At 42.3% G+C, this 17,744-nt stretch overlaps 1 long non-coding RNA gene across 3 annotated transcripts; it reads right to left on the reverse strand.

Annotated features, from left to right (window-relative positions):
- Positions 1-8,434: 8,434 nt before the first annotated feature.
- LOC309366329 lies at positions 8,435-17,356 on the reverse strand. Of its 3 annotated transcripts, none has more exons than XR_014166642.1 (4): positions 17,205-17,356; positions 11,092-11,271; positions 9,316-9,478; positions 8,435-8,624 (listed from the first exon to the last, which is right to left on the reverse strand). It is a non-coding gene; the product is annotated as an uncharacterized lncRNA (long non-coding RNA). The 3 variants fall into 3 exon arrangements; XR_014166643.1 differs by having other exon boundaries at positions 9,316-9,481; XR_014166641.1 differs by lacking the exon at positions 9,316-9,478.
- Between the last annotated feature and the right edge of the window lie 388 nt (positions 17,357-17,744).

The following is a 17,744-nucleotide window of genomic DNA, read 5'->3' on the forward strand; positions in this document are numbered from 1 at the left end:
TAACTAGAAATGCAAATAAGTAGAGGCTCACTTTTCCATAGAAAGTAATGGAAAAGTGCACTGAGGGTGGGTGGGGTTACCTGGCTACGAGCTGGGGGTGGGGCAAGGGTCAGTAAAGAGCTGATTCACTTCGGCCAGGGTGATTTTATTTTCTTGCCAGGCCAGGTTCTTCTCTGGACTTCCCTCAGGTTAGTTCCTCAGCGGGGTTTGGGGCTGCAGTGCGCCCTGCTGTGCCTCTTGCAGGCGGCACCTCTTCCACAGCTTCGGGGGTGGGATGGGGACCCTCTCCCCAGTGGCGGAGGCTCCAGTGCTGTTCCACAGCCGGCCGGGCGAGCTCTGGACTGCTGGCAAGGCCTCTGTTTGCATCTAGAGGAAAGTTTATAAGTCGAAGCGCCTACTGAAGATCTTAACTGGAATCGTACGTAAGTAGAGGAGTACGTAAGTCGAGGTTCCACTGTACTTCATCCCAGTATATGCATTTTCTTCTACACATTACCTGACCAGAGAACAGCACTGAAAAATTTCAAGTGAGAATCTTGAATACTGGCTGTGTTTCAGTTCACAGATTTTGTTTTGGAAAATGCAAATTAGGTAGATCCACCTTTAAATGTGAGCTGAATCAAATTTCTCCCCCACCCCGGAGTCCCATGCCTGCCCATTCCACGCCTTCCTAAAACCCTAGATTTTTCAACCTCACTTTTATGTCTCTCTGCCCCTGCCCAGCAGAATCACATGCACTAAAATGATTTTGGGAAGGGAAAATCCCTTTCATAGCAAAACTGCTGTCCTTTACAAAGTGACTTCCTAGCCAGCTATTCAGATACTTAGGAGGAATCGTTGCCTGTAATTGTTTTATGCCTATAACAGTCCCACTGAGATACCAGTGACTATTATCTTTAAGGTATAGCACGATAAGTATAAGCCCACAAGAGCCAAAAAGTGCCATTAAGAGGAATGCCTAGCATATGTCCTCTAATACCTATTCACAATGGGGAGCCACCTTATCCGGTTTCATAATGCGCCTTTATGCTTAAGTAATGAGCATTAAAGGACAAACAGTATGTTGCATTTCTTTCCAAATCATGAATTCCTTTCCTCCCTAAATAAAGTATGAATCCCACCTAAATGTGTCAGTTGTGCTGCTTTTCTTTCCTGGCTTTTTAAAACAACTCCATCCACTTTCAAGATAATTTGAAACAGCAGAAATAACTAAGTAGATTTTGTGGCATCTTCATTGTATAAAGGAACAGAAAGGATTCAGTTTTCATTTTCGTGAGGGCATCTGCACACAATAGATTTCCTAACCTTTCCTGAATTTCTGGAATTATACCAACTTGCAACCCAGTGCCTGAAGTTACATTGCTGTACCGCCACCCAGCAATATCTGGATGAAGTATAGTAGAAGTTCTGGTCTTGTTTGTTATAAGAATAACTCTGGTTCTTAGCTGAGGTTTCTTTTCTGTTAGGATATCAGTCAAAAAACAAGCCAATGCATTTCTTCGTTTTTCATTTCACTTATTTTTTCCCTCAGGCTTTCAAAACCTTGTTCTGCTTTAGCCTTCACTTTTCTAAAATCTGAACTTTGCTGCTCTCTTTCCTCTCTTATTCTATCCTCCAAGGTTGCTGCCTCTCAACAAGCTTTCTACCTTCACATTCTCTGCCTTATTTCTATACTGGGGTGGGGAACCCTTAGTCTATGAGCCAGATGCCACTACAGCCATATTTCATTGGGTCCTCTGGATTCCCTCCCCCACACCCAGGGAGCAGCTGACAGAGAAAAAGCCTTCGGTATTATGCAAAGTGTGCAATTGTGGCACAGTTATCTGCAAGAAGTTCAAAGTGGGTGGGCTGGGCAGCTCACCAGAGAGATAGACTTGTGTTCCTTGCAAATACAAAGAAAAGCGTTCAAGAATTTTGAAATTGTATGTATGCAATATTTGGGATGCAGCTGCATTCCATAGTTTGAGCCTTTGAATAGCTGTAAGGTAGGACTCGCAGTTCAGCCTTGCATTTCATAGAATCATAGAAACATAGAGTTGGAAGAGACCACAAGGGCCATCGAGTCCAACCCCCTGCCAAGCAGGAAACACCATCAGAGCACTCCTGACATATGGTTGTCAAACCTCTGCTTAAAGACCTCCAAAGAAGGAGACTCCACCACACTCTTTGGCAGCAAATTCCACTGTTGAACAGCTCTTACTGTCAGGAAGTTCTTCCTAATGTTTAGGTGGAATCTTCTTTCTTGTAGTTTGGATCCATTGCTCTGGAGCAGCAGAAAACAACCTTTCTCCCTCCTCTATGTGACATCCTTTTATATATTTGAACATGGCTATCATATCACCCCTTAACCTCCTCTTCTCCAGGCTAAACATGCCCAGCTCCCTTAGCCGTTCCTCATAAGGCATCGTTTCCAGGCCTTTGACCATTTTGGTTGCTCTCATTTAATGTTCAGTTTTATATTAAACTGCTTAGAGGTTTTCTTACAATCAAGTGGTATATAGATTTTGTGTAAATAAATAAATATGCATGGTTCTGTGTGGGTCTAGCCCCACAACTACTGGAGTGCAGGCTCCCAACAGTTTTCTACAGCCCTTGAACCCACCAGTGTTCTAGACATTGAGTTCTGAGAGGATTCTTAGGGAAGCTGAATTACTGTTCCCATGATTCTGTAAAATCCACATACAGTGGTACCTCTGGTTCAGGCATAGCTGTCAACGTTTCACTTCTTTAAAGGGAAATTCCCTTATTCCAAATAGGATTCCTCGCAAGAAAAGGGAAAAATTGACAGCTATGTGCTTCAGGTTACAGACGCTTCAGGTTACATCGCTAACCCAGAAATAGTACCTTGGGTTAAGAACTTTGCTTCAGGATGAGAACAGAAATCGTGTGGCGGTGACAGTGGCGTGGCAGCAGTGGGAGGCTCCATTAGCTAAAGTGGTACCTCAGGTTAAGAACAGTTTCAGGTTAAGAACGGACCTCCAGAATGAATTAAGTTCTTAATCTGAGGTACCACTGTAATTCATTTCACCAGAGCACTTTCTAAAGGAACTCTTGTTTCCTTAATTTTTAAAACGATGGCCTGATGCATTAAGCTGCGTACTTATATTATTACCTGGTGGATTGAACAAAACTAGGAAAGGAAAGGAAAGGAAACCAGATTCAAGCAGAGGAAACTAGATTCACGCAAACTAGTTGTGTCTCATGTGGCAGGGAAAATTTCCTCACTGTTCCCAAAGGACTCTACTCCTTAAGACCTGAGAGGAAGAATAAGGTCTGCCCTCAGAAGCTCTGCAAGAGGCAATGCCATTGCCTTGGTTCCCGAGTCTGTCCACTCCATAGCTCCATCAGAGGAATGTCACTTGACACAGGAAATCTGACAAGAGGAATTTCCCCAATGTTCTAAGACTTGAAACTAAGCCTCCCAAATCCTGTCTCCTCAGATGTACTTAACAAGCAACTCTTCCTCCCAAGGAAGGGTCTTGTGGCTGACACAAAAATGTGACTCAGACCTACATTCAGCAAGCCAAGTATAAACCTGGATGTTTATGTGGTTTCTTTTCCTGTCCCTTCTTTGAAAATCCAAGTTAACTTAAAAAAAACAAAAACCATGAAAAATCTCACAGGTTTTTTTTTTGTCAGTGTACTTCAGAGTTTAGAAGGCTGTTAAGAGTGTGAATATAAATGTCACCACACATACATATTACATGGACTTAATTTATATTTGTCTAAAATGCAAAGGTTCCCCCCCTTTTTTTACAGTTGTACCATCTGTGATTGAAGTGTTATCTTCCTACAGTTTATTTCATCTCCAAGACAGAGGGAAAGTATATAAAAAGAGGGGAAGATGACAGATAAGATAGAAAAGGGGCAAAGGTTAAGGGTCCATGGGAAGTTTTCAGGACTTGGAGGAAAGCCGTCACACAACATAGTTCTCAGTGCTAGGTGATTTTATTGGTGTGGGTGTGTTTTAATTCATATTAATTATCTAAAACCAGAGGTGTTTTTGCTATGAACATGTCATGTTATTTGGTTTTCCAAATGGGAAAACAGGACTCAGGGGAAATAATATAGCAATAACCTCTTAGGAGGGGAAAGATAAATGATCAAGGTAGAAGACAAGAAGAAGAAGAAGAAGAAGAAGAAGAAGAAGAAGAAGAAGAAGAAGAAGAAGAAGAAGAAGAAGAAGAAGAAGAGTAGTAGTAGTAGTAGTAGTAGTAGTAGTTTGGTTTTGATATCCCACTTTATCACTACCCGAAGGAGTTTCAAAGTGGCTAACATTCTCCTTTTCCCTTCCTCCCCCACAACAAAGACTCTCCTCCCTGAAAGAGAGGGGAGTGGTTGTGGGCGGGAGCCCGAGCACCACCCAGCAGGGGGCGTTGCCCCCTGCCTCCAGCTCACCTGGCTGGCGCTCACGCCCCCCCGGTGGCTACCCAACCAGGTGCCGCGGTGGGGGCGTGTTCAGCAGCCTTTTGCTGCAGCGTCAGCCTTTCCCTGGCCTTATTCCTCATTCCTCGTCATCGTCCCATCACTTGGCTCGGGTGGCGGTTAGGCATTGGAATAATGTGTTGTGGTGTGTCGAAGTGCTAGGTGTGGCCATCGCCTATGCCTTCAATTTTTAGGGGTATTCCGTTAAAGGAATCTGGCGGTCGTGTATTCTGTCCGATGCCTGCTTGGCGGGAGGCCATGGCACGACCCGCGGTGACAGCAGGGGTGAGCCTATAGTTGAATTAGCATCAACAGGTGATGAACCCCTGGTGAATAAACCCACTTGTTTCGATCCAATGCCTAAGCCAATACCTTTTCATTGCTGTAATCAATAAAGTTGTGGCCTTTTCTAGCCCATTAACCTTATATCACGTGTCCTTGTGTCTTCATTTCACTTCGCGGGGGTCGGGCCCTCGAACCACAAACACTCTGTGAGGTGAGTGAGGCTGAGAGACTTCAGAGAAGTGTGACTGGTCCAAGGTCACCCAGCAGCTGCATGTGGAGGAGCGGAGACACGAACCCGGTTCCCCAGATTGCGAATCTACCGCTCTTAACCACTACACCACACTGGCTGGGTGTGATGGCTGGGGTGTGAGTCATCCCTGAGAACTTTTCTCACTCTCCTAAGATAAAATGTGCATTAAAAATGCATATATTACTGCAAATAGCATACAGAAATGCATTTTATTAGGGGAACCACCTCACAACAATCATATTAGGCAAAACTGCATACAAATATGTGAACATTAGGATAAATTTGCAATAAAATGTTGATAAATTTTCATGAGGACATTATTTTAGAAAATCACAAACTGATGTGAAAATGTAAAGAGCTGGAAAGATGAGAAGCTAAGAGGAAACCAAAGCTGGCAGATTCATCCATCCCTAGACAGAGCAGGATAAAAACGTAATGAAATAAATAAATACAGCATATAAATGTAGCTAATAGAAGGGATGAGTGTTTTCCATACATAGAAAGAATTATACACTTTGCATGAGCACACACTATATTTTGAGCATTTATGCGTCAGCCTCGTTCGGGCTGGTATCCAGCATGCAACTATACAAGCTGCAAGTGACAGGAAATGAACGAAGGTGATAATAGTACAGCTAAAAGTTTGACTAAAGTGGAGAAAATGTGAGAGAACGCAAAGCAATCAGCAATGTGAAAGGATAACTCAATGCATACACATCTTGAGAGAACATGGTGGGCTTGTGCCATTTTGCTTTTCCTTTCATTAACATTCTTCAACACAAAACTCCAGAAGTTCACTAATAAAAGAGGTCGCAAATATCAGCAAAAGTGACTCAGCAGCTTTCACTTGCCGAATCTTTTTCAGAACTTCTCTTCACCCAGCTGCAGTCTGGACTCCCACGTTTCAGCTGTTCTTTCTAGCCACAGGCAGGAAATAATGATCTTTTCCAAATTAATGAATATTAAATATATATAATAGAAATGGCAGTGTTAAGTGGAAACCATCGCTATGCTCTTAACAAAGACTCTGGGAAAATAAAAGCGAGGCAGGTTTCGTTTTGTTTTCTGACAGCCCAGTACAAATATCAAATCTGAATCAGAAATGCCATTTGTCTGCGGGGAGGGGGGAGGAGGAAGAGTAACAGGGAGACAGATGTTTCTCTCATTATTTTTGTTCTGGGACAGCCATTGCTATTAAGACATGTCACCATCCTCCAGGGCCACAGATACAAATGCACAGCAGGACAGCTGTGTTTAAATTATCATTGTAATTTCCACTGGGGCACAAAAATGTCATTCAGAGGCATTCATGCAACATAACCCTTTTTTTGCATGAGTGTATCTGGCAGATTTCCCCCCTTTCATATACATGTATGAACAGATCATCATAGCGGTATATTGAAGCCATAGCCAGGTGCTTTCGTTGAGGCTCGTCTAAAAGGAAGAAATGTAAGTGGCCCAGGAGTGCTTTAGGCATCTCCCATGACTTTCGCAGTCCTCTGTTCTGCTCACCAGTTATTTCCCAAGCGTCGGGAAATTCTAAACAATGATACTTCAGCTGAAGATAATGTTTGCCAAATGCTGCTTATGGTTTTCCCTTTTTCTTTTGCAGGGTTGCCCTCTGCTCTGGAACAGTTGTGGTTGCCCTTTTCAAATCAAGGAATCTGCATTTAACCCTCAGCCGAAAGACAGGACCCACTTATAATCTGTTTGAAGACGTTTTTTGTTCACCTGCATCCTTAAATATAAGAACATAAGAAATGCCTGCTTGATCAGCGGCCCATGTAAAGGCACCCTTCTGTTCATGGAGGGGGTTTGTATTCAATGGAGGCAACTACTCACAGAAGCGGAAGAGGCAGTTTTCTCAGCTTCCACCCCCTTCACCCACTCCCCATGCTACTCAGTCCTCTGCAACAGATTAAGAACATAAGAAGAGCTGGCTGAATCAGCCCAATGGCCTATCTAGTCCAGCATGCTGTTCTCACAGCGGCCAAGCAGATACCTGTGGGAAACCCACAAGCAGGGCCTGAGCACAACAGCACTCTCTCTTCCTGTGCTTTCCAGCAACTGGTGTTCCTTTGGGTCCTTCTCTCTCAAGGAGGACTATATGCAAAATATGACAGGGTTCCTGCGCTCTTAACAAGTGTGAAGAAAATACAACTTTGGCAAGGGCAAAGGTCTAGAAATGCCGCACCTGTTGAAATTCACTCTGCTGCTTTTAAGGAACTTTGTCCTTCACTGTATCTAGGCTATGAGTCCTGGGATAACTGGTCCCTTCCCTGCCTTGCAGGCCTTTCCCCACCTGGCCTGGGACGTTCGTAGCAGTGAAATTCTGACTGAAATTAGGCTGTAGGTCAGAGAAGGAAAATGTTACTTTCCCTTGCAAGACGCACAGGATTTCCCGAACTGGGTAAAGAAAAACACACCTTCCCATTGTCCTAGTTTATAGCACAGAGTGTCCTTGTACTTCTTTGTGGATACCATCAGTTTCAGTCTTGGTAACTAAGGAAAATATTCTGACGAATGCTTCATATTTTTTGAACTACAGTGGTACCTCGGGTTAAGTACTTAATTCGTTCCAGAGGTCCGTTCTTAACCTGAAACTGTTCTTAACCTGAAGCACCACTTTAGCTAATGGGGCCTCCTGCTGCTGCCGCGTCACCGGAGCACAATTTCTGTTCTCATCCTGAAGCAAAGTTCTTAACCTGAAGCACTATTTCTGGGTTAGCGGAGTCTGTAACCTGAAGCGTATGTAACCTGAAGCGTATGTAACCTGAGGTACCACTGTATTTAACTTTGCATTATATGTACTAAACTGCATTCTAGTAGTTTTCAACAGGTCTAATTTCTTGAGATCAGCTTCCTTAGTTAGAAAAATATATTATATGAAATAGCTGTATATAAGTATTTTTTTTATAACTAAATAAAAGACAGGATTAGAAGATGCAGAGAACAATTCATCCCATCCGATTGCAGTGTGCAGCCACCATTCACTTTAGCTGTCATTAAATTCCAGATATTCTCCCCCCTCCCCAATAATGCTGCAGAGCCCCTTATTTTCTGTAGCAGCTTCATAAGCAGACACTTCAGACATCTGCTGCTGAACATGCAAAATGGGCCTTTGAGAATGCTTGAGCCTAGGTCTGCCCCTCCCATGATACTACATGCGCCAGCAACCGCAAGCCAGCCTGTGATTGGCTGAGACTGAAGGGAACCACCTGAAGCATGCCAATCATTCCAATCACAAGTGCTGCCCCTGTGTTGGAAACTCTTTCTTTGTGGATGAAGGTGGCCCCCTTCAAACTCAGCAAATCTTACTCTAGGTTTGGAACAATGTTAGCGCAAGCAGTGGCACTGGGAGGGTAGAGTTAGCCCCACCCATTCCTACAGACTCATGTGTATTTTGGGCAGGAAACAAGCTATGATGTATATGATAAAATCCCTAACATAAAATGTGGTTTCTTACAAGTTTATTGGGGTTACTCAATAGTGGTGGACTGCTAACCTGAACGGTCATTTGTTCATACCGCCAGGCTTCTTCTGTAATATGCAGCTGCATAGCCAAAAGGAAACAGTCTAGAAGTTGTGCCGGAATAGTGAGAATCAGTGTACAGAAAGGGAGAATAGAGATGCACCTAGCAATCGGAGGAACCTCTCAACAAACCTTTGAAGACAAAATTGGAATAAAGTCACATTTATAGCTGACAAGAATAGAACAAACAGAATACATATATCATATATTTTAGGAGCAGCCTTAGCAGAAAGGCAAGGATATATCTGCAGGAAACAGAATCCTATGCATTCTTAGATTTATGACTGATTTTTTAAGAGTGTGGGAATGACTGCCAGGATTTCATCTCATTCATCTTTGTCTAAAGAGGCTCAAATGAATGCTGCCACCAGAGGTTAAGGAGATCCATTTGTCAACGCAAGAGGATGGGTCGGAGACAATAAAGGAAATGGTAAAACCAACCATCAATCCCTGTTATTTATTGTGATTTAATTAGCAGATTTAGACTGCATTCTTCAGAATGCTCCGCCAGGCCAAATCCCATTTACTATTATGGGGCTTTCCTGGACACTGAGCTTTGCAGAGTGGGTTGCAAGCGTGTTTCTTCCTCCCATGACTTATCATTTCTTGTTTATGCAAAACATGCAGAATAAGACACTTGGGAATATATAGTACAGAACTCTGACAGGACCAGATCCAAGTTTGAGGGGAACTTCGGGGAAGAGCCCTCTGGTGGGGCTTTCCTATGTTGTGGGCCCATCCAACTTACCCCAGTGGCAGTAATAAGTAGCCCCACCACTACCACCCCTGAGTGGCTAGATACAGGAAGTGCTATTGCAATTACCCAGAATGCCTCTGTCATAGTGTTGCTCCAGGGTATTGTTGGCAATTAAAATGGTGGCTCTTGGACACAGCTGAATTTTTAAATGAGACCCAGGGCAAGCATTAATGGTGGGTCCTGCCAGGGCGTTGGGACTTTTCAAGGATGTCATGTGCTGATGCCAGGCCTGCTGATAAATGCCAAAGGTGATCACATTATGCAATTTTCTTGATAGGATTTAATTTAAATAATAACTAAATCATTGCTCAAGACAACTGTTAAAACAGTTGATAGCATTTCTGGATGTGATTTTAATGATTTAATTTAGAAGAATTGATTTCAATTATCAAGGCAAAATGTGTTTAGTGGCCACACTTATGCAAATTTGCTTAATTTGCAGATTACGTATGACTGAGATAGCCTCTACTTACCCACAGAAAACTAACATGACAGAAAGAAGGCTTAACACCCTTCCCCCTGACATGCTAGTTTGCCATGTGAGGAGAGATTTTGTTTTTTATGGAGAAGCATTCAGTCATATGATGCCCCATCTATACTCTGAAATGGTACAACTTGGGCACAAATTTAGCATTGCTCAGTCAGGACAGGCAGAGGTCTTACACTGAATGTCAAAGCAGAACCTCAAACATTGGAACTTTGCACCCTTGACTGCATGGTGGGATGTGCAACTCATGTCCAGCCACATGGTTGGCTGAGAAATGGATTATTCTTATGTTGCATGCTCATTTCCTCATTGAAGATGTGGGACACTCAGGAACAGCCCTGCTATTTATGTAAATGAGGCCCATATATGATGCTAACTACCTATCCATCACGATCATCCTCAATGATGCTAAGTAAACCATGGCTTAGTCTCAATTAACAGGGCAGCAGAAAGATCAAGGGAGGAACAATGTACCCATGATCTGTGGTCTAGGATAGGCATCCCCAACCTGTGGCCCTCCAGATGTTTTGGCCTACAACTCCCATGATCCCTAGCTAACAGGACCAGTGGTCAGGGATGATGGGAATTGTAGTCCAAAACATCTGGAAGGCTGAAGGTTGGGGATGCCTGGTGTAGGAACTCACACTTCTTTTCATTCACACTAAGCCATAGTTTGGCTTATCAGTATGAGCAAACTGGGCCAAAGTAACTTCAGAAGAAGTCCACATATGGGATTTAAAAGGACCTTACAGGCAATACATAATAATTAAAACAAAAACCGGATGTGGCACTAAAAGCAGCAGTAGAGAAAAAAACTTCTGCATCTTAAAAAGTGCTAGAAAACTGTTTTTCAGGAGTAGCTGTCATTTAATCCTTTCATTTATTGGATTTGTCTAGGACCTCCCCAACTCCCATGGACCACTTGAAAATTGCTGGGGGATTAGATGGACCACTTGCCTGTTGTAGCAATCATAACGTGCTGTGATAGATGCTGCATTAATTTTAAATTGTATTTCTACAGAAGTAGCACAGACCACCTGAATGAAGGCCATGGACCATTCCACAGCTTGGGAAGCCCTGGCCTGGAAGACCATACCATGAAAGTATTCAAAAGAGCTGGCAATAAAGAAGGGCTTTTTATCCCTTTCAATAAAGTGTTCCCTCTTATCCACTGAGAGGAAGGACCATCGCTTAGTAGTAAAACACCTGCATTGCATAACAAAATGTCCAGTAGCACCTTGGAGACTAACTAAGTTTGTTCTGGGTGTAAGCTTTTGTATTTTTTGGTCTCTAAGGTGCTACTGGACATTTTTTAATTATTATTTCGACTGCATCAGACCAACATGGCTACCTACCTGAATCTACCTGCATTGCATGCAAAAGATTCAAGGTTTAACAGTAGCTCCCGCTCTGGCTTGGAACAGCCTCAGTCGGAAACCCCGGGTCGTTGCTGCAATGTAGCATAAACAATCCTGAGGGTTCTTCCACACTTCCTCTTGTCCCACCAATTTCTCCCAGAAACATGGGAACATGCCCTACAAACATGGACACAACATAGAACATCACATTCTGCTCATGCTTCCTAGAGAAAACGTATTCTGTAAGAAAAGTGTATGATCAAATGAATGCCTGCCAGTGTTATCCAATAATATTTAGCCAATGGCTAAAATACAGCGTGGTTTTTGAAGAAAGATTTCATCTCTCATCAGCAATAGGATCTATTTTTTAAATGTGCTCCCCCTATCCCCACCCCCCAAAAAACCAAATGTTGGAATGCTTGATAGAAATGCATTTATTTGTCAGATCACGAAGTTCTCATAACATTTCTCAGCCTTAATAACACATCTGCTCTTAAAATGTGGTCTCTTGGTAATAGCTGGCTGAAAGTGTCTGAATTTAGGGATTATTTGAGACAACAGATTTCCTTCTATTTGGAATTGAATGAGGCATCTGCTCCCTCACCGTTGGCTTTGTGGGATATTCTCAAGGCAATCATAAAAGGGCAGATCATTTTGTACATTATGGAAAGGAAAAAAAGACCTCTGTTGGTAATTATGAGAATTGGAAGGGTATATTGGGGACCAGGAAAAATAGTACTTGATGACTATAAAAGTAGTTGCTTCATACAGCCTCCACCCAATTTCAGGAAGATGTAGAGCACCCAGATTAACCAAAGAAGGGACCACAGTAATGCATGAAGGCCCAAAGTAGCAGGTGGAACAAAGAAGTGTGTGTGGGGGGGGAGGAATCTGGAAATTATTTGCATTGTACCTCAGGAAAAATAAACAAGAAACTGGCTGACTCATTACAGGATGAAGAGTTAGTCATGGATTCCCGGAGAATGAGCAGATTGTCTGCCAGTATTTATGACAACCATGTATTTGGGGAGGAGATTTTAAAAATTGGATTATGGTGCACAAAATCACATGCAGTCCTCCATATATTAAATTGCTTTTGTAATATTAAAAATGAAAGCAATCTCACAGCAATTTGGGAATATTACTACAGAATTCCAGAGCCTCTACTAAAAAAAATGTAGGCTTAACATTTACCTTGACAAAAGTTGGTATTAGAATCACAGAATTGTAGAGTTGGAAGGGACCATGAGGGTGGAGAAAACCTTCCATTTTGCCCAGTGTGAAACAAACACTTGCTTTGGAGGAAGTTTGTTGTGGAATTCCAGGGACAAGGGTGTTTGGTGTTTTGGCAAGTACAGTAAACAGATACCTGCATGCATATCTACAAAGGACCTCGTGAGCTGTCTTGTCCAAGAGGAACCTGCACAATAGGTGCAGTTCCACAGTTCCTGATGTTACCATGGAACAGCCATGTCTGTACCACAAGCCAAACATTCATTTCCTGGCATGTACCATCCCCCAGGGTCAGTTCTTTAAACCTTTTAATTTTTTTACTTTGACTTCCTTTCCAGGACCACTAAAGCCAGGCTTCCTACATGCCGTTAACCACCTTTGTCCTTTGGGCACAGGGATGGTTTACGATGCACTAATGGAATGTCTTTTCATGAAAGCCATTTCCCAATCACTCTAATGCAATCCATAAACTTATGTGTTAAGCCAGTCGTACTTCCCTGTATAAGCACCCAAGGAGTGAACCTACCTCTATGTAACAGTCAGATTTAAGATGACACCTGTACTGCTACTGGGACTGAACAGGTGACATCACAGGATGACATACTGACTTGTTTTGCCGTGAAACTAGTGTGATGTTACAAAACAAGTCATGTCCTCTGGAGCTCAGTAAATGACATAGTACTTTCCAAATGGAATAGAACCTTCTCGTTGATATAGTACTTTCAAAATGGAGCAATGAATCTCTAGGCAATGGGATTTTCCAAATACTAGATGTAGTATCAAGCTCTGAAGATAGTTTGACACCACATGATTGATCAACCACTGGAAAAATGAATCATTATTTTAAAGTACTTTCCTTCTGGTTTAAGTATAACCAGCATTCCAGATCTGTTCCTGATCCAATCAGCAGATGGATGTCTTACAACTGGCTTTCTCGATCCCTCCTAATTAATCTTTTACATTTTCTTACAGAAGCATTTATTACTATTCTTACACTTAACTCCCACCTTCAGGGATTTGTAGCTCAGTAGGAGAGCCCATGTTTTCCATACTGAAGGTTCCAGGTTCAGTATTTGGCATCACAAGCTTTTTAAAAAAATCAAAAAAAATCAGATATAAGTCCTAGGGAAGATCACTGCCCAACAGACAATATTTGATTAGATGGAATAATCATCTAACTGAATAAGGCAGCTTCATATAGTCACAGGATGGTGATTACTACAGTACGACAGTATTGCATCAGTTGCCATCCTAGCAAATCACATGCTACAATCCTCACCTCCCCCCATCTTCCTCCCAATAGATCTTTGCATCTTTGCATTGAAGGCCTAAAAGAATGACATGAGTTCCCATCCTGGGGGCTAATACATTCTGCAGAGGCTCTGCCACGAACTAGGTTTCTTCTCCTATTATTATTATTTTATTTTTAAAACTTATTAAGTTGTTGATGGGGGGGGGGGAGAGGCGGAACCACTCAGTGCCTTCTCAAGGTGGTAATCCTTTCCCCTGCTCTCTCTCTATATAATGACTTTTTTACCACAGTCTTTACGCATGTGTGATGAACCTCCCTCTCAACAATGTTCATGTCTGATGAACCTCCCTCTCAACAATGCTTTGGAATAATGCTATGTTAGGGACATTGTGGAAATAAAAATGGCAACTACCAGACCCAGATACCTGGCATTGACTGGAGCACTGCTGTCCACTCTCGCTGCTTCTGCTGTCAGGCAAGCTCACCGGGGAGCGTTGTGGTGCAACCATTGGAAGTACTCTGGGATGGGGAGTACTCTGTGGGAGAGCTGCTCCAGAGGAAGAACTGTGAGGGGAGAGATACTTTTGTTCTTCATCAGCCAATGGCTTTCCCACCCGCCTTGCCTCACCCTCCAGCCCTGGGAGCCTTTCCCAGACCATGACTCGGAGAACAGAAGAAGCAGCTTGGAAGAGAGAAGAGGAGCTCAGGGATATTTCTTAAAGTAATTTTATAAGTTGTGTGTCCTTTTTTTCTCAATTTGATCCTTTTACGTGGTTTTCTACATTTTGTGGTATTTTATGCCAAAACATTTCATGCTTTTTTATGATTATAGATTAGTAATTCTTTATTGTAATAAGTGTTTGCTGATGCTTCATTTTAATGTTTACTATTAGATTCTAATGGGCTATTGAATATTGCTTTATTTGATATAGGTTGTTTTTTTTAAGTTATTGTGACTTTTTATCTTGGATCACATTGTTATTATTAATGTTTGATGTTTTATTATGTTTTTGTATGTGTTGAAAGCTGCCTAGAGTGGCTGGGGCAACCCAGCCAGATGGGTGGGGTATTATTCTTATTATTATTGTTGTTGTTGTTGTTGTTATTATTATTATTATTATTATTATTATTATATTATTATTATTATTATTATTATTATTATTATTATTATTATTATTATCTTGACTCATTTCAACCTGGGTTCATGCTTGGTTATGGAACTGAATTGAACTTGGTCACCCTGATGAGTGACCTTCATCAGAAGAGCAGGGGGAGTGGGGCCATATCCCTCCTTGATCTCTCAGTGGCTTGTGGGGCCATATCCCTCCTTGATCTCTCAGTGGCTTGTGATATCATTGACCACAGTACACTTATACATTCTATGTGAGGCTGCCCTTGAAGTTGTTCTGGAAGCTGCACTTGGTGCAAAATGCAGTGAATTGACCCTCACTGTGGCAGGATTTGGCCAACATGTTACCCTACTGTTGAAAGAACTGCATTGACTTTCAGTTAGCTACCAGGTGAGGTTCAGGGGGATGGACTTTTATATTGGTATATAGGTAAAAGGTAAAAAGGTAAAGAACCCCTGGATGGTTAAGTCCAGTCAAAGGTGACTATGGGGTTGCAGCACTCATCATGCTTTCAAGCCGAGGGAGTCGGCGTTTGTCCACAGTCAGCTTACCAGGTCATGTGGCCAGCATGACTAAACCGCTTCTGGCACAACGGAACACCGTGACGGAAACCAGAGTGCATGGAAACGCCGTTTACCTTCCCGCCACAGCAGTACCTATTTATCTACTTGCACTGGCATGCTTTTGAACTGCTAGGTTGGCAGGAGCTGGGACAGAGCAATGGGAGCTCACCCCATCACAGAGATTCAAACCGCCGACCTTCTGATCGGCAAGCCCTAGGCTCAGTGGTTTAGACCACCCTGCCACCCACGTCCCTATATAAAGCCCTCTCTGACTCACCCCTTATATACCCAACTGATCAGTATGTGCTACAGCTAAAGATCTCCTGCAGACGCTACCTTATTAGGAGGTCTGCTCTGCACAATGTAGGAATCAGACCTTCCGGGCTGTGGCACCTGCCCCTTGGAATCTCCTCCGCTTAAATATTAGGCACTAGCTCTTTTTTGACACCTGCTGAAGACAACAACGTAGTTAAGTAGAGATCTTTCCCAACCTGCATCTACAATCTGTATTGGAGTTGTTTTTAATCTATTTATTTGATCACTTGTTGCTTGTCACCCTGCATTCCTTTGCTTATTCCAAAGTGTGTGAGAGAGGGAGATTTGTCTGGGTAGTTGTACTGCAATGTTTTGCCTCCCTCTTGTGCCACAGAAAGTGGGCTATTTCATGAGCAAAAAGTGACAAAAATCATTGGAGCTATATAATTACTGGGGTCACCTATGAATAACAATGTTCACAGCTCAAACTGCATGGCTGTGCTTCTTCAAGGAGGTTAAAGCCACCCCATTTGAGAGCATGCTGTTTTCTAGCAGTCCAGATGCCACTGATTGGAAGTCACAGAGAGTCAACACAGAAGAAGCAACCCCTGCAAATGTACCTAATTTCCCTCGAGACCATTAGGTTTATGAAAACAAATAAAACCTCTGTAACATTCCCCCCCCCCTTTTTATGGTATCAAGAGTTCACTAGAAATTATTCCACATTTAATGGTCAATTTAAGAACATTAAATGTAGTTAACAATCAATTTAGCAGGTATTATTCCACTTTTGTTTAAAAATGTCTAATTAAAATAGGTCATTTTTGCTGTGCGGAGTGTGACTTTTGCTAGCCAATTGCAGCACTTAAGCCAATGCAGCAAAAATAATGGCTATTTGAATACCCTTTTTTTTCCCCTACCTCCAAAAAAGGGGGCAGCCTGCATATATATTTGCAGTTGCTACCCCCCACTTTCCAGATCTTTCCTGTCATGCCTTCCTTCCAAAAACCTCCAGGTATTTAGAGCAAAACCACAGAGTGGAAGGCACCACATGGCTTGGCAAAAGGACTCCATAAAGTTCTGTCCTGTAGCTGTGGATACAAACTCAAGCTGGTCGTACGCAGAACTCCGACATGTTCAGCCCACTACCCCTCGGCACAGCCAAATGTTTCAGCAGCTGCCCTTTTGTCCTGTTTCTTAAATAAACAAAGAACAGATACAAATTAATGACCTAAATTTATGGCAAAGAACACTGCCTTCCCAGAGCTAACTGCCTTAAAAGAACAGATGTTAAAATAACATTCGGATTCGCACAAATGCAAGGGTTTTTTTTTAATGAAGGGGGGGGGGACTTCTGTGTGAACATGTAGGCTTGGAATACCATATAGAAATTAACCTCTAAAGAAGTAAGGCATTGCTTGCCCTTTGCTGTTGCACTACAGATTGTGTGACCTTCCTATCCTGAACGGGAGATGCAAATTATTCTGCACATCACATGCTACAATCCTCTCCCCCCATCTGTCTGTCCCCCCCAATAGATCTTTGCATTTTATCTCCAGTCTGGAAGGACAAGAATAATGTTACTTTAGATAGTTATCAGATGCTGTTAGATTTGTATATCAGTCTCATTATTATTATTATTATAGTCATAATTATAATTATAAAATAAAACATTACCTCTTTGTCCCATCCTTCAGGAGGCAGTCTTTAGTCATGAAGGATGCTTTCTTGGAAAACCTTGTTGAGAGTTAAGCCTGAAAAGAGGCAGACTCTTGTGAATGGTAATTATATCCAGGTGCGAAGAAGTAATTAATAGAGAGAAACCTTTAGCAAAAGGAGTGAGAAATCTTAAGTCGGGAAGAGGGGGAAAACAGATGTAAAAAAAACAACAACCATCGTGCAGATCGCAAGAAAAGTCACGTGTAGGATTATATTAAGGCAGGGAGCACTTTTCCTCAAAGAGACTCATAGCAGAATGTTATCCACGAAGAGGAGCTACCTGTTAATACCTTCCTTGACCCCTCCAATCCTTTGCAGTGCCATTTGAGTTGCCCGTCAGATAGTGAAGTTTTGCCAATATGCTATACAGGATTCCTGAATTACATGGAAATATTATTCGTTCGAAATAATTTGCGGACCAGTTTTCTTATGCTCAATGCAATTTAATTAAATATCAACAAACATTTTGAAAGCAGCAATTAAACATAACATGCCTTT

Source organism: Podarcis melisellensis, assembly GCF_964234715.1.
Source record: "Podarcis melisellensis genome assembly, chromosome: 3".
NCBI lineage: Eukaryota > Metazoa > Chordata > Lepidosauria > Squamata > Lacertidae > Podarcis > Podarcis melisellensis.